The sequence below is a fragment of the Apodemus sylvaticus genome, chromosome 22 (genome assembly GCF_947179515.1).
Source record: "Apodemus sylvaticus chromosome 22, mApoSyl1.1, whole genome shotgun sequence".
Classification (NCBI taxonomy): domain Eukaryota; kingdom Metazoa; phylum Chordata; class Mammalia; order Rodentia; family Muridae; genus Apodemus; species Apodemus sylvaticus.
In genome coordinates, this window is record NC_067493.1 from 19,187,565 (window position 1) to 19,209,045 (window position 21,481).

The 21,481-nt window shown below is 49.3% G+C and overlaps 1 protein-coding gene across 7 annotated transcripts in view; it reads left to right on the top strand.

Moving 5' to 3' along the window:
- The window catches only part of Arhgef18 (Rho/Rac guanine nucleotide exchange factor 18), a 159,356-nt gene that overhangs the window by 39,647 nt on the left and 98,228 nt on the right, over window positions 1-21,481 (top strand). The window contains exon 1 of one of the 7 annotated variants that reach the window (XM_052167801.1): window positions 2,707-2,817. The exons of the other annotated variants lie outside the window; for them this stretch is intronic. The gene's annotated coding sequence lies outside the window, so the exon portion shown is untranslated. Of the gene's footprint in view, window positions 1-2,706; window positions 2,818-21,481 lie in introns of those variants that run through there. 7 annotated transcript variants of the gene reach the window in all.

Sequence of the window (21,481 nt, forward strand, 5' to 3'; positions counted from 1 at the left end):
TGGTTCACCCTGGCACCATTCGTTCGCTCCAATGTAAGCAAGCTCGAGCAGCCACCTGGAAAGAACCAGAGGGACCGGTCAGTCACTGACGACGTGACTAAAGCTCTCTATCTCAGCTTTGGCCTTGGTTAAAAAAAAAAAAAAAAAAAAAAAAAAATCCAGCAGGATCTGGACTCGGGCAGGGTATTTATCAGATGTGGTGACAAAATATCGTGTATTTCCTGGCTAAAATCTCAGAAGTGTGTTTTGTCATAGCACTGGGGCGTGGCTGGCCAAGGTCAAGTTATGGACAGGTGTCGGGTTTCTCCACGCCCTTCTCCCAGATTCTGGTAGCTCTCCAACCCCGTGGCTGCAGCATCCTACAACGTTCTTGTGTGCACACCGGAGTCCCAAACTCTGTTTTCTCCTTTTCCTTCCATTGTGCGAGTGCTTGTTCATGTGTGTGCCAAAGGACAGCCTCAGCGGTGTTTCATGTGTGCTTTGTATGCAGATATGTCCATGTACATACATACATGCACACGTGTCCACACGCATGTGGAGGCTGGAGATTAATTCTGGGCATCTGCCTCTATCCCTCTCCACATTGCTTTTTGAGACAAGGTCTTCACAGAACCTGGAGTTTGCTGACTGACAACTGACTGCCTGCAGGCCCCAGGAATCCTCCTGCCTCCGACTCCTGGGCCCTCATGCCCGGCTTGTTGTATATTATTTTTATGTGGGGTACGCAGGATGGAACTTAGGTCCTTGTGCTTCAGAAAGTGCCTTTTCTGTCATGTCACCGCGCCGGCCTCCAGTCTCCTTCCCCTTAAGGCCCCATTATCGTGTTGGGGTACAGGCTCGGCCTAGTCCATCAGGAAGCTCATTGCGAGTTAAGACTAATGTGCAAGGGGGAGGGCAAATTCCCAAACAAAATCTTAATCTTTATTTCAGTTACATTTTATTTATTTTTATTTCCTGTATGAATGCGCGTGTGGACATGGAGGCCGGATCCCTTTCCCCACTGTGTGGGTTCTGGAGATAGAATTCAGGTTATCAGTCCTTTTCTGACCCACGGTCTTATTCTGCAGTAAGGGAAGGGATGGGACGATAATACATTAAGTGAGAGGAGATAGTTGAACCCATAGCATGGAGTTTCCTCCCTCCTGGAGCTGTCCAAAACTGCTGGGCTGGGCTAGCCTGGGCTGGGCTGGCCTGGGTTGGGCTGGACTAGGCTAGGCTGGGCTGGCTTAAGTCTGTACTTGGTAAACAGACCTAGCTTACTGGGATCCCTGGAGAGAGAGAGGACTCTGATTGTCACTGGGACTTAGAACACTTCCCTTTTGAAGTCAAGCCCAATTTTGAGGATAATTAAAGAGACGATGGTATGGTAATTGCTTCTTTAAAGACACGTACGTGGTGTTGAAGATGCAGCTCAGCTAGGAGAGCATTCGCCTAGCACGCATAAAGCTCTGGGTGCCACCTTCAGCACAGGCGGTACGTGCCGGTGATCCCAGAACTCAGGAGGCAGGAGGATCAGAAGCTCAGTGCCATAGTAGGTTAGATAGAAAATTCAAGCTTGGACACATGAGATCCTAGTGTGTGTGTGTGTGTGTGTGTGTGTGTGTGTGTGTGTGTGTGTGAATGCGCAATACGCAATGTGCCCATGCACCTGCACATTAGTAGCAAGAAGTCAAACTACAGAGTATTTACCAGCAAGACTCAGGCAGGTTCAAGAGTCAACTGCAGGACATCAGCACTGTTGGCCTTTGAGGCCAATCAATCCTGCTAGAGTGACCTTGACCCACTAGGCACTAATAGTACCTGCCTAGTCTAAAGTCGGGACGAAATGTCTCCAGACATTGTCAAACGTCTCTTGTTGGTGTGGGATAGCCCCAGGTAAGACCCAGTTATCTACGACAACCAGAAGGCCCTAGGGTATGCGTAGTCCTTGCTGTAAGCCCAGCAGACCTGGCGCCTCCCAGACCCTGAGGGGCAGGCTTTTCTTCTCTTCATCACCCTGCCCCAACCCTTTTTGTGTCACAGTGTCATTTTGCAAGATCCAGGACTATAGGACATTCTGCCTATGGCTACTGCTGTTTATTGTAATGGTGACTGGACACAAGAGACATGACACATTAGGCCAGTGTTCTGCAGCTGAGCACTGGGGGATTCTAGGCAGATGCTCTACCACTGAGACACACCTCCAGCCTGAATTTACTTCTTGAGGCAGAGTGTCTTCTTCTGAGACAGTTTCTCTGTGTAGCCTTGGCTGTCCTAGAACTGATGTGTGTGTGTGTGTGTTAGAATAGAGACGGTTTATTAAAGAACAAAAAGATACTCCTAAACAAGGGACAAGACTGAGGCTCAAAAGCTAGCAGTAGGTGGGCTGAGAAATCTGTTGTGCTTGTCACACCCTGTCCACCAGCTTTGAGGATTTTTGCTGTGACAGATTTGCTTTCTGTTCTTTTACCGTTTTTTTTTCTATGTGTTTGTGCATGTAGCGTGTACTTGAGTGTGTATGCGTGGCTGTATGTGTGCGGGCACATATGTGTATGAGTGTGTAAACCTATGTGCACATGCATGCAGAGGGAGAGGGCCGAGGTTGATGAGAGGGCTCAGCCAAGTGCAAAGTTCCAAAGTCCCAGGTGCCTGGAGGAACTCGCTCTTGACGAAGCCCCGCCCCCTTCCGGGCCCCGCCCCCTCTGGGGACGGCCTACTCATGCGCAGCTTGGTCTCGCCCTGCACACCGCTTCCGGCTCCTAGGAGGCCGGGCGGAGGCTGCGAGAGCGACTTGGGAGCCAGCCGGGTGGAGAGCGGCCTGTGAGGGACCCCGCAGAGGTGAGGGGGCCGCGGCGATTTCCGTGACGCAGGGGCCGGGGTCGCGGACTCTTTGGAAACTCCCTGGTACACAACATCCCTCCAAAGGTACCTCAGGGCTGTGCACGCCTCCTGTACAGGTGACCTCTTCCATACAAGTGGGGCTCCAAGTGGAGAATGTGGGGTACAGTGATGCAGACCATACCCAGTCACCCTGTCCCTGCGCCGTGGATGCTGTAGCCACCTTTCCTGGAAAGGAGAGAGAAAAGCCACAAAACTGCATGTAGCGTTTTGTTCCTGGCTTGGGGACACTAGGGTCAAGGGCGGAATGTCCCTCACAGCAATCTGTTGCCCCACTTTAGGCCCTCCGGAAATCTTGACACCCTTGCTTGCGAGCGTTAGGGTGCCACACGGTGCAAACTGGGTGTGTTTCGGTTTTTGCTTTCTGGATTCCTTCTAGGCAGAGAATTAAACAGGTGCGATACAACTTTGATTGCTCCCTGGCAAATTGAGCGTTTTGTTGTTGCTGTCCTCTCCTTATCTTCTTTTAAAGAATTACCTGTAGTTCCGTAAAAGAAAGGCCTGGCCAAGGTGGGCGGGGAGGGCGGGGGGGGGGGGGGACAGTTTCTCGAAGGTTTTCATCCTCTGTCTCTTCCTTGTCAAAATGACAGGGTTGTAGTGGGATGGCCAGCATATGGTCGGTACTCAGTGTTCTATAACCTGTGGATGTGGACCTTCTTTCAGACCCAGAGGGTTTTGAGATGTGAGTGGGTGTGAGAAGCCAGAGGACAGCTTTGTGGAGTAGATTATCTTTCTATCTGAGTGTGAGTTCTGGGACTCGAACCCAGCTCACCAGGCTTGTACTGCACTGAGTCATCTCTGACCTCCAAGCCTAAATTGTAGGTGGTGTGAGTCTAGGACAGTTGGATGTCTTCCTTGTTGGGTCAGGATTTAAACTTGTCCTTGTTTGTTACTCCTGTCGATCCCCAAGCTATTCTGGAGGAGAGGGACAATGGCTTCTTTTTTAAAAAACAAATTAATTTTGATAATATGTTGTGTTTTATATCAGTTGTTTTCATTTATTTTTATTATGTTGAGGGTCGGGAACAGTTACTTGCACATCCTAGGAAAACTCTCCCACCAAGCCACCTCCCCCACCCCTTATTTCAAGTATTTATTACTTTCTGGAGGTCAGATGGCAACATTGTGATCCTGTCTTTCCACCTTTTGCAAATGGCACAGCTAGAGTCTTAACCCTGTCCCAGGCTGGCCTGGAACCCCTGCTCCACTTCTCAAGGGCTGGGTCCCCTTTCAATGTCGCAGGTTAGAGATCCAGAGGTTCTGTGATTCTTTCTTCAGTTCCTTGGTGAATGGCCCAGGACCTTCTCCACTGAGGTGGCCCAGGGCACTTTGTTGCATAGCTGGGTGTGATTTGCATTCTTGTCACACCGCAGCCCTTTGGCCACTTACCCTGCTTACCACCCCAGGCACCCGGGCTGTGCAAAGCGGCTGAGCCGCGCTGTGTTTATCTACTGCGAGTTTAACATAGTTCTGATCTTGTATCCAGGTCTCCTTCATTTCTCCCTTCCTGGGTCGTGTTTTCTTTTCTTTCACCTCCATCTGTGACTTTTCAGCAATTTTCACCTCCAGCTGCTTTAAATTCTTTAAAGCCCCAAATCCTGTCTAAGACCCGCCCCTCTTGTTTCTGTCTGTCTGGTTAGCAAACACTTTCCCTGCTCAAAGGGAAGGGGAGCTGGCTGCCCTGTGAAAAACCCTCTTACCAGGTGCAAGACAGTTCAGGGGCAGCTCAGGAGGGACCTGGAGGAGTTTATTTTTAGGGAAGGAATGCAGCTAGCTGAGGGAGGAAAACTTTAAAACAAGGTCCTCCCTGAGAGCCAGAGTTTGGTGCAGGTCTGTCCCTACTGCTCTCCAGGCCTCTCCTCTGTTTCTTTCTCATTCAAATCAGGTTGTGAGTAAACCGAATTCTGCTGGTTTCTCTGCTTTTGTGAGTAAATAGAGTCATCTCTTCAAGTATAAGAGGTAGTTAGGCTCTGGTGGCTTTCTCGAGTGCACTGAGCCTGAGTTCCATCAGCCTGGGTGTGGTAGTGTGAGCCTGTGGCCCAACCTTCTAGTGGTGGAGGCTAGATGATCAGGGGGAGTTCAAGGTGCCAGGGAGTATGAGGCAATCCTGGGCTACAGGAGACCCAGTCTGAAAAATAAACAAGCGCTGATTTGTATCATATCCTGAAAAAAAAAATGTGTTCTAAAGATTACGAAGGAGCACGTTTAAAAAATACTGCAATGGTTACATTTTCAGTGTGTCAGTTTGGTTAGGATCAAATGTCCACTTTTTTTACTCTTTTTTAATGTGACAGTTTCATTGGGATATAGGTCATACACCATGAAATTACCTTAAGACTATGCCGCTCAAGTGATTTTTATCATTCGATAGAGCAGTTGAGCCTTGTTGGGTCTCTTAACCTTCCTTATGCGATCCAAGGAAGTGTTCACTGAAGTTTGGGAGGGGTGGAGACTTGTGAGCCCGGCTCTGTTCCACAGTGGTTGCCTGACAGGAAGGGAAGGGGGAGGGTGGAGATCCTTCTGTACTTTGGTAGGAATTTAGAATGGTGATTCTGATGGTCTGGAGGTTAAACCTAGAATTAAGAGTCTATCCCAGAGAAAGGAGTACAGAGCTCTCTAAACACGCATGGCAAGGCCAAGGGAGTGGCTGGGTGGGCAAGTGTGTACCCGTGTAAGCCAGAGGACCTGAGTGCAGGTGCTGGTACTAGCTCTTACATTTAAAACAGGAACCAAGTACAATCCAGGAGTGTCCACACTCGGGCACACCTTTAACCCCAGCACTCTGGGGACAGGGGCATTGCTTGAGTCCTAGGCCAGCTGGGGCTGTATGGTGAATTCAAGGCCTGTGAGGGCTACTTAAGACCCTGTATCAAACAAAAGAAAACTGTACCAACACTGCTTGACCCCAGTGCTCAGTGCTGTGGAGACAGAACCTGGGCTTGGTGGCTCCAGGTGAAGCCCCAAGTTTAGTAAGAGACTCAAGGGAATAAGAGAATGTCAGAGTAGGACACGCGCACCGTCCTCCTCGGCTACTACACGCACGGGCACGAGCGCCTGCCCACACAGGTGTACACACACCATATACAAACCCCTCAGAAGTTGGGAGTGCATTTATTGAAAACTGGGCCCATTCTTCACAAATACCTGTTTCATTGAATATGTAAATCCTTGCTTTTAATTGTTAAATATGGATGCCCTAGGTGGGTGTGAAGACTGGGGGGAGGGGCCTGTGGGATGGGAGAGGTACTAAAACACAAAAGATACTGAGAGTGGAAGGGTAGAGTGGGAAAGGAAGGGTGGAGATTTACCAGAATTAAGTATGAAAATGTCATAAAGAAACCTGTTACGGGGGCTGGAGCGGTGGCTTAGCAAGTAAGAGCACTGACAGTTCTCCCAGAAGTCCTGAGTTCAAATCCCAGCACCCACATGGTGGTTCACAACCATCCAGTAAAGAGATCTGGATGCATGCTGGGCAGTGCTGGCGCACGCCTTTAATCCCAACACTTGGGAGGCAGAGGCAGGCAGACCTCTGAGGCCAGCCTGGTCTACAGAGTAAGTTTCAGGACAGCCAGGGCTACACAGAGAAATCCTGTCTCAAAAAGAAAGAAAGGAAGGAAGGAAGGAAAGAAAGAAAGGAAGAACGAAAGAAAAGAAAAGAAAAAAAATAAAAAGAAAAAACACACATAATCATGCTTTAACAAAAAAAAAAAAAAAAGGAGATCTGCCTCCCACTTCTGGTGTGTCTGAAGACAGCTATGATGTACTTAGATATAATAATAAATTTAAAAAAAAGAAACCTGTTATGATGTGAGGTATTTTTTAAAAGCTTTTAACTGCATGTATATATAGTGTATCTACAGTATGTGAGTATATGCAAAGGGTCAGCAGATGACAGGGACAACTTAAGGAACTGATTCTCTCCTTCTACCATGTCAGTCCTGGGAATTGAAGTCTGGTTGCCAGGTTTGGCAGCAGGTGCCTCTACCCTCTGAGCCCTCTCTCCAGCCCTGTAACTGGAAAGAAAGAAAGAAAGAAAGAAAGAAAGAAAGAAAGAAAGAAAGAAAGAAAGGAAGGAAGGAAGGAAGGAAGGAAGGAAGGAAGGAAGGAAGGAAGGAGAGAGAAAGGAAGGAAGGAAGGAAGGAAGGAAGGAGAAAGGAAGGAAGGAAGGAAGGAAGGAAGGAAGGAAGGAAGGAAGGAAGGACGGAAGGAAGAAAGAAAGGAAGCCAGCCAGGTCTGCTGGAATAGAGGTACCATTCCAGCTACTTGAGAAGCTGAGACAGAAGGATCATAATTTCAAGGCTTTCCTAGGCTACAGGGTAGGTTTGAGGTCACCTTGGGCAGCCGAGTGAGACTCTCTCTCAAACAGTAAATGTAGGGCTACTGGTGCGGTGGACTGTTACTGGCCAGTGTCTACCCAATGGCCACGAAGGCCCAGAACCCTAATGCTACCAAGAGAAAACATGCACTATAATATAATCAGCAAGCAACACGCTATAATTTCTTTTTTAATTTTTGTTCATTTAAGTGGGGGGGGGGGTGGAGAGAGGGGGAGAGGTGGGAAGAATGTGCCTGCTATGGCTGTCAGGTGGAGGTCAGAGGACAACTTTGTGGAGTAATTATCTCCTGTCATGAAGGTCCCAGGAATCAAAGTAAGGTCACTAGGTTTGTGCAGTTTTATCAACCAAACCATCTCACAGGCCTCATTATAAATTTCTATCCGATGGATGTGTATTGATTTGTACAGTCATAAAGTTGAGAAATCCTAAGACAAACCTTTGCAAGCCAGGATCGGCAGACATTCCTAGGGTTATTCATAAAAGTCCAGTAATGCAGATAAAGTAGATGTCCATGCTGATCTGATGGATAAATAATATATAGTCCATCCATATGATAATAGTATTCAGCAATGACAAAAAAAAAAAAAAAACCAACCCCAAGCAAGCTGTGATACACAAGTGGGCTTGAGAATGTCCAGAGTGGGCTCTGCCCACGGGCAACAGAGGATCTGGGTTTGTCGGTGGCTGGAGACTGGTGACTGAGTGAGGTGGCAGGTTTCTTTTGGGTGTGATGAAACCGGTTTTAAAACTGGCGCTCAGGTCCCTAAGGTGGCACGCCGGATAAAGGAGCTCACTGCTGAGCCTGGCAACCTGGGTGGGTTCTTGTTCTGGGACTCTGGAGAGAAGAGCCAACTCTTACACGTTCTCCTCTGGCGCACTGTGGCTCGTGCACAGACACAAACATGTTAAGTGTAAAACCATGGCAGCTGTGAATTGAGGACTGAGTGTGTTGGGAGGAAAGGAACAAGACACAGGTATGTGTGTATGTGTGCATGCGCGTGTCAGGGTCAGAAGATAACCTGGAGTAGTATCAGTCCTCAGCTCCTTTGAAGTGTGGACCCTTTTTTTGCTGCAACATAAAGCTGTCGGGATACTCGGGGTGCTGTGGCTCCCCACCCCCGCCTCACTGTATGAATGCCAGGCTACAGATGAGCAGGACTGGGCTTAGCCTGACGTGGGGATCTGAACTCCAATTGTCATACTTGCCCATCTGCACTTCACCTTCTGAGCCATCTCCCCAGTCCTGCCTGGTTTTTTGTCAGTGGTCTGGAACTCACCAGGTAGGCTAGTTTGGCCGGCCTGTGCACCCCAAGAAATACCCAGTCTTAGCCTCCCTAGTACTAGGCAAGTGCCACAAACGTGCAGAACCTTTATGTGACTTCTAGAGTCAAACTCGGGTCCTCCTCGATGCTTGCGCTACCCACTGAGACATCTTCTCCCCAGCCCCATGAGTTGAACTGCTAAAACCACTTTTTAATTACATGTATTGATTTTGCTTCTCGGGTCCACACATGCACCGCCCCAGTGCGGATGTGGAAGTCAGAGACAGCCAGCAGGAAGTTCTTTCCTTCTACCTTCGTGTGAGTTCCAAGGATCAAACTCAGGTCAGCAAGTTTGGCGGCCAGCACCCTCACCCACTGAGACACCTTGCTGGCCCTGGGACAGAATTTTAAGGAAGAGTTTGAAACTGAATACGCCATAAATAAGGTCAAGGGGTAATGTTCTGGAGATGCTAAGGAGACATGGTTGAGCGAAGACTATATCCTCTCTGAAGGCTGAAACTGGGAATACTGAGTTCGACTTAGTGCCCCATAGAAGAAAGTTAGGAAGCCGGTCCAGTGTGGCAAGGGTTGAGGCAGAGACACAGGGTACCACATACATGGTATATAGCCTGGTGGGGCAGGAAATCTTCCTTGGGTAAAAGTTGCTGGGGTGAGCCCTCAGGGTTCCTAATAACTACAACAGTGTGGTTGAGGGCCTTGGGCTGGTCCTTCCAACGTAAACCCAGGTTGTCAGGCTCAGCAGCAGTGCCGTCACCAGCCGAGTCGTCTTGCTGGCCTGAAAGCACTGGTTTGTTTCTGTGTGTGACTGTATGTAATGTGTGTGCATGTTCTTGTGTATGTGCACATGTGTGTGCAGGTGTGTGTGGAGGCCAGAGGAGGATGCTGTTCTATCACTCTCTGCCTTAGTCCTTAGAAATAAGGTCTCTCACTATACCTGGACCTAGGTCCCAGGCATTCTCCTGCCTCAGCCTCCCACACAGCACCAGGGTTACAGGCACACATAGGCACGCTGAGCTTTTCATATGGGCCACGGGGACTTGAACTTAGGCTTGGCACAGCGGGCACGTCTCACTCACTGAGGCATCTTCCAAACCTTCACCTGATTTGAAACAGGCTTTCTCAACTGAACCCGGAGCTGGCTGACTCAGCAAGGCTCCCTGGACAGCAGCCCCAGGGATCTTCTGTCTCCAGCCCTGTCTAGGAGTACAACTGGGTAGTTGCTGGGAGCTGACCTCAGGTCCTTGTGCTTGCTAGTCACAGCTACCAAGCTCCCGGGATCTTCCTGCCTCTGTATCCCCAGCTGTGGTGGCACAGCCTAGCTTTTCAAAGGTGCGCCGAGGATCCGGTTCAGATCCTTATCTTTACCAGCCGAGGTATCTATCCTCCCACTCCAGCACCCTTGGCTTCAAGCTTCTCCCAGTGAGCGCTGTGAACAGTACTTTTCCGGCATTTTGAAATTCAGGTAGTAGATTTAGACTCACTTAATCCAAGAAGGAAGAGATGAGGGTGTTGGGGATAGCTTGCTGTAAAGAGTAACTGAGGGCCAGTGAGGTGGCTCAGCGGGTACAGGTGCTTGCCTGAGCCTGATGGCTTTGGCACACACACGCCACCTCAGATGTAAAAGGATACAAATCTAAGCCACTGTGGTGACACCTGCAGATGACTTTAGCATATGGGAGTTAGAGACAGAAGAACCAAGAGGTTCAAGATAGCTTCGGCTTCATCATGACTTCAAGGGCCATCCTGCGCTACATGAGAACCTGCTTCAAAAAAAATAAAAATAAATAAATGGATACATTGTATCACAGAGGGTCAGATACTCCTGTTTGCCCCAGCAGTTTATAATCTTTACAGCCCCGTGTATTCAGATATCACCTTACAGGGAGGGGCTTGGAAAGGACTCTGTGGTTAGAGTGTTTGCTGCTCAGGGGTGAGGGCCAGAATCTGACCATCTTCAGACCCAGAACCCACATAAATGCAAGATTGGCAGAATACCCGGGATTCTGGCCTCAGATGGCGGAGATGAGGGACCCTAAGAGCAAACTGACTCTGGAGACTCGCCACACTGGCGAGCCCTGGCTTCTCCTGGGAGATCTGCCTCAGGGAATAATGTGAAGCGCGATTGTGTAGGATTCCCACCGTCAATCCGGGCCTCCAAATGCTTGCTTAGCATGACACACACCCTTGGACTGGCACCCAGACACACATGTGTATCCACATGTATGGAAAACATGAACACACGTTCACACACGCCCAGACGCACATGTAAAAATGGGAAAGGGCAAGACTCCATCTCTTTAAAGACAAAGGTGGGGGAAAGGTAATGTCCCTCCCATCACCCCTCCCACCTTGCACCCTGGTCTTGATAACACAGGATATGTTAAAATATATTAAATATATATATATTCAAGCTCACACCCTTTCAGTTGTAAAAGGAATGCTAACGAAGTCCTTTGCAAAGTTCTGGAATTTTCCTGCCATAGGAATTAGCTACTGATTTACCTTTTAAAACATCTTAGTACTTTTTTACTTATTTACTTAGTATGGCTGGAAGGCTTGTATGGAGGTCAGATGACAACTCCAAGGCTCGGTTCCCACCTTACACCATAGGAACCCTGGGCCTGGTGATCGAACGCAAGTGGCCAGGCTTGGCAGCAATCACCCTCACTCACTCAGCCATCCCGCCGGCCCCTGTTTACTTAGATGAATAGTTGGCATTCTTTTTAAGCTAGAAGCTTCTTTACAAATTTTTGGTATTTTTATTCTACGTGTATGAGCGTTTTACTTGGCACGTGTGTTTGTATTTGTCTGGGAGCCTGTGGAGGTCAGGAGAGGGCCTTGGCTACCCTGGAACTGGAATTATAGACAGTTGTGAATCTCCATGCCCATGCTGGGAATTGAACCCAGGTCCTCTGCACGAACTGCAGTGCTTTTAGCCTCTAAGCTGTTATACTGGCCTCCCTAGGCTCTGGGGAAGTTGAGGTGATCGGAGAACAAAATGCCCGCTCCCCTTTTGCAGGCCTAGCTCTCTTTAGCTTAGCTCGGGTGATTGTCCATGGTTAATTCACTCTGCATTTCCTCCATTCCATCTTTTCTGCTGTTGAGCATAGTAATAAGGTGTGTTCCCTCACCCTGGGAGGAGCCCTGCCTGGCACATTTGTTTTGGTGGTGGAGTTGTCCTTCCCTTCCTGAACAAGCTAATTAGATACAGTAGAGGGACCAGCAAACTGCTCTGCCAAGACCAGGGGCCTGCACTAGCTTAAGCCGGGGGGGGGGGGGGGGGGGGGGGGGGGGGGGGAGGGGAAGTGTGGCGGGGGAGGGGCTCATGAAGCCCCACCCCTAGGGTGTGCTTCCATCACCAGGTCCATTCCGGTCCTGTCCACAGTAAGTGTAAGGGTTTTGTTTGTTTGTTTTAAGAGCACAGGAAAAGGGAGGAGGAAGCAGTGCTGGGGATAGAGGAGTTGGAATAGAGAGAGTGGAAAGGAAGATGTGGTCTTGTTCCAACAAGACTTCATTTACAAATTCAGATACCTGACCCCTGGATCCCGATTGGTCCGCATTTGTGGTAAGGGTGAATTGGGGTGGGGTGTGTTTGTGTGCATGAATGTGCGCAAGCACACATGTCCAAGCGTGTGTTTGTAACCACACGCCCTCCTCCTGAATCCCTCTCTGCTTCCTTTGGCCCTGGGCTCTTCCCTGATCCTAGACCTCACTGACGGCCAGACTCACCGATCAGTACGCTCTCGGGATCCCTGCGTGTCCCCAGCACCCCAAAGCTGGGGCGATAGGTGCACACTCCCACAGCCTGGCTTTTTTACACGAAGTCCTCTGCTGCCTGACAGTGCTTCACTCCCCAGCCATCTCCCCGCCCCTACACTTGGCCTTGTTACAGTTCTGTCTCTAGGCTGTATGGCTTTGTGAAGGTTGGGCTGTGAAGGCCACAGATGAGGAGATGGGGGGGCAACTGGGCTTGAGTGTCTATGTGGGACCTCTCTTTCCTCTAGGGATCCTCTTTCTGTACGGTGCATGTTATCTAGGGCATGGGTTAGTGGAGTTCAGTGACTACCAGGTGATTTATGGGCAGGGGGCATATGTGCAGGCTAAAGGACAACTTGGGAGAATCAGTTCTGTCCTTCCCCCGTGTCAGTCCTGGGGGCCAAATTCAGTTTACGGGATGTAGCAGCAAGGCCCTCTATCTGATGAGCCATCTTGCCACCCCTCCACCAGACTGAAAACAATAAGACCTTCTAGTTCTTCTCCTCCCTGCGTCGGAAAGATTTACTCACCTTGGGCAAGTTCAGACCAGAGCATCCCTCCCATGACAGATCTTTCTGGGATTCCCCTACCCTGACTCCCTGACTCCATTTGGTGTATCTTTTTCCAGAAATGCAGTAAGTCAAAACACTCATTTCCAAAGTCATTCAAGAAGAGATCCCTGCCCCACCCCCTCAGGAGGAGGGACATTCTGTGTACGCCTGTTCTTCCCTGTTCCTGCCCGGACAGACTGCTTTTCTATTCACTGAAAGAAAAAAAAAAAGCTACTGATCTCTTCAAGTATTTGTCCTCCTTCTGGCCACCTCTGTTGACATATATTCCCTATTCTACCAATAAAGCTTGGCTCTGTCTCTCTAATATTTATTTTTATTTTCACGTGTGACTATTTTCCTGAACGATGTCTGTATACCATATACATGTATTGCCAATAGAGGCCAGAAGAGGGAATCGGGTTCCTGAGGTTGGATTTACAGTAGGCAGCTGTGAACCACAAGGTGTGAGTGCTGGGAACTGAATCTGGGTCCTCTGCAAGGACAACCAGTGCTCTTAACTCTCCTACCTCTTTTGTTCTAAGTCGAGGGTGGGTGGGGCTTAATGCTTTTTGGTTTGCAGTCAGTCTCTGTTATCTTCTGTAACCAACCACTTTCAGTTTGCGGACACTAACCAACCTTGATTTTATTACATTTATTTGTTTATTTATCGAGTGGCGATCAGAGGGTAGCTTGCAAGGGTCATTCTCTCCTTCCACCGTGCAGATCCTGAAGGCGGGACTCAGGTTGCCGGCCGTGGAGGCAGCGCCTTTACTCTAGCCATCTTACCACCCAGTTTTGATTTCCAAGTGACCACTGAGTTGGCATATCAACTTTTTAAAAAGATTGATACCCCATATAATGTAAAGCAGAAACCCACGTTAGTGTTCACCCATCACCCTGCCTCTCTGCAAGTAGAGGCAGGAGTCTCAGTTCACAGTCCTCCTCAGCTACATAGTGAGTTTGCAGTCAGCCTGGGACAAATGAGACTCTGTCTCAGAAACAAATGAAGACAAAACAGAAAAATTCCCAGAAGGTGGCTGGGGCTCAGGCTCATCCTAGGCTACATGAGAGAATTCAGGACCAGCCTGGGCTTACATAGCCGCTGACTTTAAAATTATAAGTAAATAAATACCCAGAAGGAATGCAGCTATACTTCTAGGGGTGCCTCCCTGCAGGGGGGTTGTTTTCCTAGGACCTCCGTAGTTCAACATCTAGATTGCTTCATTGATTTGTTTCAAAGGTTTATTTCTTTGTATTTTCTGTGTATGAGTATTGTTTGCCTGCATAGGTGTATTTGTACCAGAGCGAGCAGGGTGTCAGGCCTCCTAGAGGTGGAGTTACAGAACGCTGTGAGCCACCTTATAGGTGCTGGGGACCACGCCCTGGTCCTCTGAAAGAAGAGCGCGAACTCCTAACCACTGAGCCGTGGCCCCAACCCCTGGGTTTTAAGCTGTGTTTCACTGACTGAAGTGTGGGAGGGTGAAGGAGAGAGAGAAAATGCATGTCCACACATGGCACCTCTGTGAGGGTCAGAGGGCAGCCTGGGGAGGTTTTCTTCCCTCATGTGGGTTCTGGGGAGCAAACACTTCTTTTGACTTAGTAGCAGGTGCCTTTACCTGTTAGCCATTCCACTGGCCCAGCATCTGGCTTTGAGTTGGTCAGAAGCATGTAATATACATGTAGGCCTTTCAGTGGGAAAGCATGTAATATACATGTGGGCCTTTCAGTGGGTAAGGCAGGTATGTTTAGGCAGAGTCTAGCCTGGGCTACCCTTGAACTCTCAGTATAGCCCAAGCTATCCCATGATCCTAAGTCTCCTATGTGCTAGGATAACAGGCGTGTATTTAGCTCCAAGGATCTGAAATTCCCTCCGCCCTAGCCCTGAAAGCAGTGTGAGATCGCCCTTGGACGGCGTGATCGTGTCCTGCAGGACGAGCCTGGGCCTATCAGAGCTAGCTTCGCTGTGCAGGTCTGTTCACAGTGGGCCCATTCCTCTGGTGTCACGGGTGGATGTATACACAGAAAGGCCATTTCCTCTGGCTGGTGGCTTGCTTGTAGCCTGCAGCCTCAGCGCTCCTCCTGGCACTGGCCACACCCAGCTTTTATATGGGTAATGGAGATTTGAACCCACGTCTTCATGCCTGCACAGCGAATGCAGTGACCCACTGAGACACCTCCCCAGCTCCTTACTGGAGGCTCTAACTAATGATGGACGTAGTTCATCAGTCTTGACCGAGAGTTCCAGTACCGTCCACTCCACCCCTGTGGAGCGTCTGTAGTTAAGCTCGGTGACGACCCCATCTGGGAGGTGCTTGCTCAGGAGCCGGCCTTTCAGTACTAGGTGGGTTTCAGGGAGCACAAAAACAGAAGCCAGGGCAGGGACCTTCCAGGTGTGGCTGTGGTGGAACTTATGTCTTCGGAAGCCACCCTCCACTACTGGGTTGGTGGTTATGTGTGTGTGTGTGTGTGTGTGTGTGTGTGTGTTTCCTTCTATCAAGTGGTGGGTCAGGGTTAAGAGTGAAGGGTTTTCCCCCTCTCTCATGTTCAAATGACCTTCATTTTAAAGCACTAAGAATGATAAAGTGTAAAATGCCGCAGAGTGTGAGAAGTGCTTTTGACAGTTCCATGACTACATACGTTACTTCCTATTTGTTATTCGCTTACTACTTTCTTACTATTTGTTTATTTATTTATGGTTAGCATGCAGAATGATGGCTGTCACAATGACACTTTGTACACAAGTTCTGTTGAACTTTGTACATACTTACCCTCCTAAGACTCTCCCTCATCCCACCGCCATCCTCATCCTCCTAAATAGTCTTTCTCCTGTTGTATTGGTTTTGTGTTTTGAGAAAGGGTTATGTAGAAACGGTGTGTTGTGTGGGTCAGATTTGTCTTGAACTTGCTATATAACATAGATTGGAGCTTCTGGCCCTTCTGCCTCTGCCTCACGAGAGCTGGGGTTATAGGAGTGTACTACCATGCCCAGGTCTTTGTTGTTTGTTTGTTGTTTTTATTTGAGACAGGGTCTTACATTAGCCAGGAACTGTCTAGGTAAACCAGGCTAGCCTAAAACCTGTTCTGTCTGTGCCTCCAAAGCACTGTGACTATAGGCATGTACCACGGTGCCTAGCGACATTTATTTATTTATTTATTTATTTATTTATTTATTTGTGTGTGTGTGTGTGTGTGTGTGTGTGCTTGCATGCATTTAAAGAGGGTTGTGTGCCTTTTGCATGCCCACATGTGTGTAGCAAACATATGCATATACATGTAGAAGCCTCAAATTGACATTGAATTTTCCCCTCACTTTATTGAGGGATCTCACTGAACCGTTAGCTCACTGCGTTGGCCGGTCTCAGCCAGTTAGTTCATCTAGGGGACCCTGCCAGCTTTCCAGGTACTGGACTCAACAGCAGCCACCATGCCTGCCCAGCCTTCACATGGGTCCAAGGAGACCCAAACTCTGGTCTTCATGCTTGCATGGTCAACACTGTCCACTGAGCCATCTCTGCAGCCTGCCTGCCTGTCTTCTGTGTTTATTTAACCCTTGGCTCTATGTCTGAGAGAAGCTGTGACAGAATCTTACCCTGTCACCTTCTCCTGTGTCGTCCGCCCCCCCCCCCCCCAGTCTTCTCCTTATTTTGCTCTCTCACACAATCTAAATTGCACACACAACACAGAGTGCCATTTATTTACTTTTTGGTATGTGAGAACGGGTACGAATCGGTATCTGTGTGTGCCTGTGAGTACATGTGTGTTCATGTGTGCGTGCACACAGGTGCATGCACCTAGGCATGTACATGGAGGCCCGGAGAGGACATCAGGTACCCTGTTCTGTGTCCACTTTGGTCTCTCACTGAAGCTAGAGTTGGGCAGCAGCTGGCAGACCTCAGATCAGTCTGAGCTGGCTGGCCTCTAGCCAAGCCCTTAAGAGGATGGGTAAAACTTCATTAGACTACTTATTAGTGAACTGTTGTGACCCTGAAAGGAGGCTGCCCCAGGGCAAACTCTTGCTTTGCTTACTTTGTCATGTAGAGAGTTGGTGAGGGAGAAAACCTCCTTATCAAGGCTGGAGGCCACAGCCTGCTGGAGGGCCTCGCCAGAGGCTAAGACCTGAAAACCCTCAGCAACCTCCAGCAGCTGCCTGAGCCCAGCGAGCTGGGCCGGGTGTAAAGAAGCCCTGTGCTCCAGTCTAAGTAAGCTTAAGTCTTTCCAACCCCACCGTCATTGGCATTAGCGCTAGAAACTGTGGTGGGCTGCCCTGGGGAATGCCCTCGGGAGCCCCCTCACTCCCTCCTTGAGATAATCAGAGGTAATGGGGCAGGAACTGGGCGCGTAGCTCAGAATACACCTGGGAGGGGTTGGGGGCGTGGCTCAAAGATGGAACCTAGAATACCTCAGGGTGGAGCTAGGAGTGTGGCCGCTTGGGTGGAGAGCCTGTTCGCAAACCTCCAGAGAGTGCCCGGTGGGCATCGTACGTGGCTCTGTGTATGCAAGGCCTGCCTGGCAAGCATAAGGTCATGGATTCCAAACCCATGTTTGCCTGCCTTTGGCAAACCCCGTCCTTTGGTGGTGTCAGTGTCTAGTGGACCCCTGCGCTGTTTCAAGCAATTTCACGGCTTCTAGACCAGGGTGGACGTCCTGGACCCAGCAGAGGAAAGGGACCCAGCTTTGCAGCTGGTCTGTCCGACTCTCCCTTCCCTCTCAGATCCTGCCTCAGTGACCCAGATCCTATCCCTGGACCCTCTGCGCCCTCCCTGCTCCAACCCCCTCTGTCCCCCCCCCCCCCACACACACACACACACACACCTGTCACTCCACCTGTGGCTTCCTCAGAGGCCTTATCATCTGGAATACAGATGACCAGGCTGGTTTCCTGCAATGGCCCTGTAATCACTGGCCTGCCTGTAACATCCCCTCTGTGAAAGGCAGGTTCTGCCGTGCCTCGCCGTCCTCTATTGACAACCTAGTGCAGGAAGTAAAGGCACCAAGGCCCCACGTGCGTGCCCAGCCCTGCAGGGCTGGAGAGCCCCGCCACCCCACTCCCCACTAACTTGCCCTTGGTAAGCCTCAGTTCCTTTGCCTGCCTCCAGCGCTTTCTCGTTCTCTTCTGGAATGCACTTCCTCTTCCTTCCCTTCTCCTAACGACCACTTACTCCCACTGCAGAACCTAGTGCGGATGACCCTATGACATCTTCCTTAGGTGAAAGGCCTCAACCTTCCAGGGCCCTTCGGTAACCGTGGGCTGCCATTCTTTGGTGACCTGGACTCCTCTGGGCTGTGATCCAGTGTCCCTCCCTTACCTTACAGCTATTCTCCAGGGATATTTTAACTCTGGGCAGATTTGTAAATCTTGCTTGGGGAATGGTACCCTGGGCATTCAGGGATCATCAGTTGCAGAACTGACCCCCAGTTCCACCCGTCCTTAAGGACTTAAGGATTGTATGAAGCTAATCCAAATGGTCTCCTGCATTCCAGAAGGTTTAGGCAGTAGCTTGGGGACTCAGGAGTCAGCAGAGGAGCCTGGCTCCATCTCTAGACCCTGGGCTCTTCTAGACTCCAGTCAGCTGAGCAGGCGTGGGAGGGACTGCCACATCGCTGGTTAGGATCCTGAGGTTTATACAAACCCTGGAAAATGTAGACAGCCAGTTGTGCCTACCTCTAAAACTTACATTAGGACTTGAGATGGCTCACTGGGTGAAGGTGGTTTCCACCCAGCCTGCTGATGATCGTAGCTCCGTCCACAGAGTAGGAGAGGGACCACTCCTCCTGACCTCCACAGCACACCCTACCATGCATTCTGAATGTGCACACACATACAAGTAAGTACAGTAATAAAGGCATTTTGTGTGTTTGCTTTTTGTTGTTTTGAGACAGGTCTCTCTTCGTAGCCCTGGCTGTCCTAGAACTTGCTGCTATTGCTATGTAGATCAGGCTGGCTTTAATTCCAAAATTAAAGGTTTGTGCCACCATGTCTCCCCTGAAGTATTTATTTAGGTTTGGTTTTTGGTTTTTAGAGACAGGATTTCTCTGTGTAGCTCTGGCTGTCCTGGAACTTGCTTGTAGGTAAGTTTGGCCTCGGATTTAGAGATCTGCCTGCTTCTGCCTCCTGAGTGCTGGGATTAAAAGCTTACACCACTACCACCCAACTTTGAAATAATTTTTTAATATATGTTTTTGGAGAAAACACCCATATATCACAATATCCTTAAATCTACCTCCCTAAACTTGGGGAAAGAAAATGATTCTACTCGCCCTCCCATCCCCTCCCCTGCTGAGGATGGAACCCAGGGCTTCAAGCCCTGTTAAGCAACCCACATCTCAATCCTGAGGATATTTATGCTGATTAAATTTGCCCTACCAGAAGTGCTTCAGAGTTTAGATTATTTCACCCAATTTGGAATATTTGCATATGCAAATTGAGCTAGCTTGAAATGAGACCTAATATAAAGTTCATTCCCATTTTATCTGTACCTCATGCACTTGAACTTAAAGATAAGTTCTTTTGATTTATTATTTCTGGAGACCATGTATGTGGAGGAACTTCTGGGGTCCGTTCTTTGCCTACTGGAGTCTTGGGGCTCAAACTCTCAAACTCTCGATGTCAGGCTTGGCTTGCCAGCCGCAGACTCTGGCTCCCGCCGAGCCATTTGAAATCATTTTGGGCAGTCATTTTTCTTGTTTTCGTACAGATGTGTTTTGAATCGCGACAGACGACAGGTGTGAAATTGCCCACTTGCTATATATCATCTTGGTGCTCTAAAAATTTTGCATTCGGGTGCGGTTTGTGTTTTAAATTTGGAGATATGAGATGCTTGGCCTTCGGAACTCAGTAGAAGCAAGCCATCTGAAAACTAACTAACGTATTGAGCTAAATGTGATGGCACACCTGTGATTCCAGTACTCAAGAGACTGGGGCAAGCGGATTGCTCAAGGTGTACAGACAGGGACATAGAGTAGAGAGAAGTGAATGAGCCTGGGGCCAGCCTGAGGTGGAGGAGGCTGAGAGGTGGAGGCTGAGGGGTCAGAAGTCCAGGGTCACCCCTGGCTGTAGAAAAAGCTGGGTGCCAGCCTGGGTTACAAGAAACCCTGTCTCCCTAAAGAGTGGGAAGGCTGGAGCTGGCACTCCGCTGGTAGAGTCTCACTTCACATGGATAGGACCCTGGGTTCTGTCATCAGCACTGCACTAACACCGGAAACCAGCACCACCGGGAGGGTGAGACAGCCTCTGGGCTATGTGAGAGGGAGAAAAAAAAGGAATGGTGGGAGTGGGGAGGGTGAGGGGTGGGGGGCCTAGGGGGGAAGGGGGAGAGGAAGAAAGCACTTAGCAGCCATCTTCTTTAAGCTTTTTTTATGTTGCTCTTATTTTGCATTTATTTTACATTTATAGAGTTTAATAGGATTATGTGGAGTTCTGCCTGCTCCTTCTACTATCGGCCTCTTTTAGAGTTTATTTTTAATTCTGTGTTTATGGTGTTTTGCCTGTCTGTGTGTCTGTCAAGGTCGGAAGGTCCCGTCCCCTAGAACCGGAGTTCAGATCAGATCGCTAGAAGCACCCACGTGAGTGCTGGGAGTCAGGCCCGAGTCCTCGGAAGGAGCTGCTGAGCCGTGACTCTGCTTCACAACCTTCTTTAAACAGATATTTAATGTGTGTGCCTATACTCAGGCAATGGCACACCTGCAGAGGTCAAAGGGCAACTTGGAGAGTCAGTTCTCTTCTAACATGTGGGTTCCACACACAGATTAAACTCAGGTTACCAGGCTTTGAGGCAAGCTCCCTTATCTGCTGAGCCATCTTGCTGGCCCGCCACCTTATTTCTTTGAGATAGAGTCTCTCACTAAACATGTAGCTAAGTGATTGGTTAGAATGGCCAGCTAGAGGACTTGGGGATCTGATACCTCTCTGCCTCCCCAGGGCTGAGTGCTGCTGGGCCTAGCTTTTTTTTTTTTTTTTTTTTTTTTGAGACAGGTTTTCTCTGTGTAGCCCTAGCTGTTCAGGCTGGCCTCAAACTCAGAGATCTCTCTGCCTTCTTGCCTCCTGAGTGCTGAGATTAAAGATGTGTACCACCACACCCAGAAGCTGGGTGTGGTGGTACACATCTTTACGTGGGGTCCGGAACCCGCTGTCTCTCCACCCCTGTCCATCCCTTTAGACTTAATCTGAAATTCGTTTCATCTATCAACAGAGACAGGTGGATTGGGGATTACTCATTGATAGAATTCATATCCAACCCGGGTTCAGCCAATTTGTTCAAAATCCACTTGATGGAACTCGGGTTCCCTTACAGCTGGGAAGCTTGCTCTCACCCGGACGCTGCAGGACTGCCCACACCAGGCAGCCAGCTGGTTTCTGCCCAAGAATGCTCCACCTTTTTTTTTTTTTTCCAATTCCTTCTTAGATGAGTCACCTGCTGCAGGTTGCCTTCTTATCTTTGTTAAGCAAGACTCCAGCTGTGGGTAGTGACACTAAGAGACCCGCAGGGCGTGGCAGCACATTCCTGTCATGTCAGTGCTGGAGAGATTGAGGCAGGAGAACCCAGGGTTCAAGGGAAGCCTGGGCTATACAGGAGTAATCTTGTCTCAAAGCACAAAATAGCGGCTGTCGAAATAGGTCAGAGAGAAAAGGCACTTGCTGCCAAGCCTAATGACCTGAATTTGATTCCTGGAAACAACA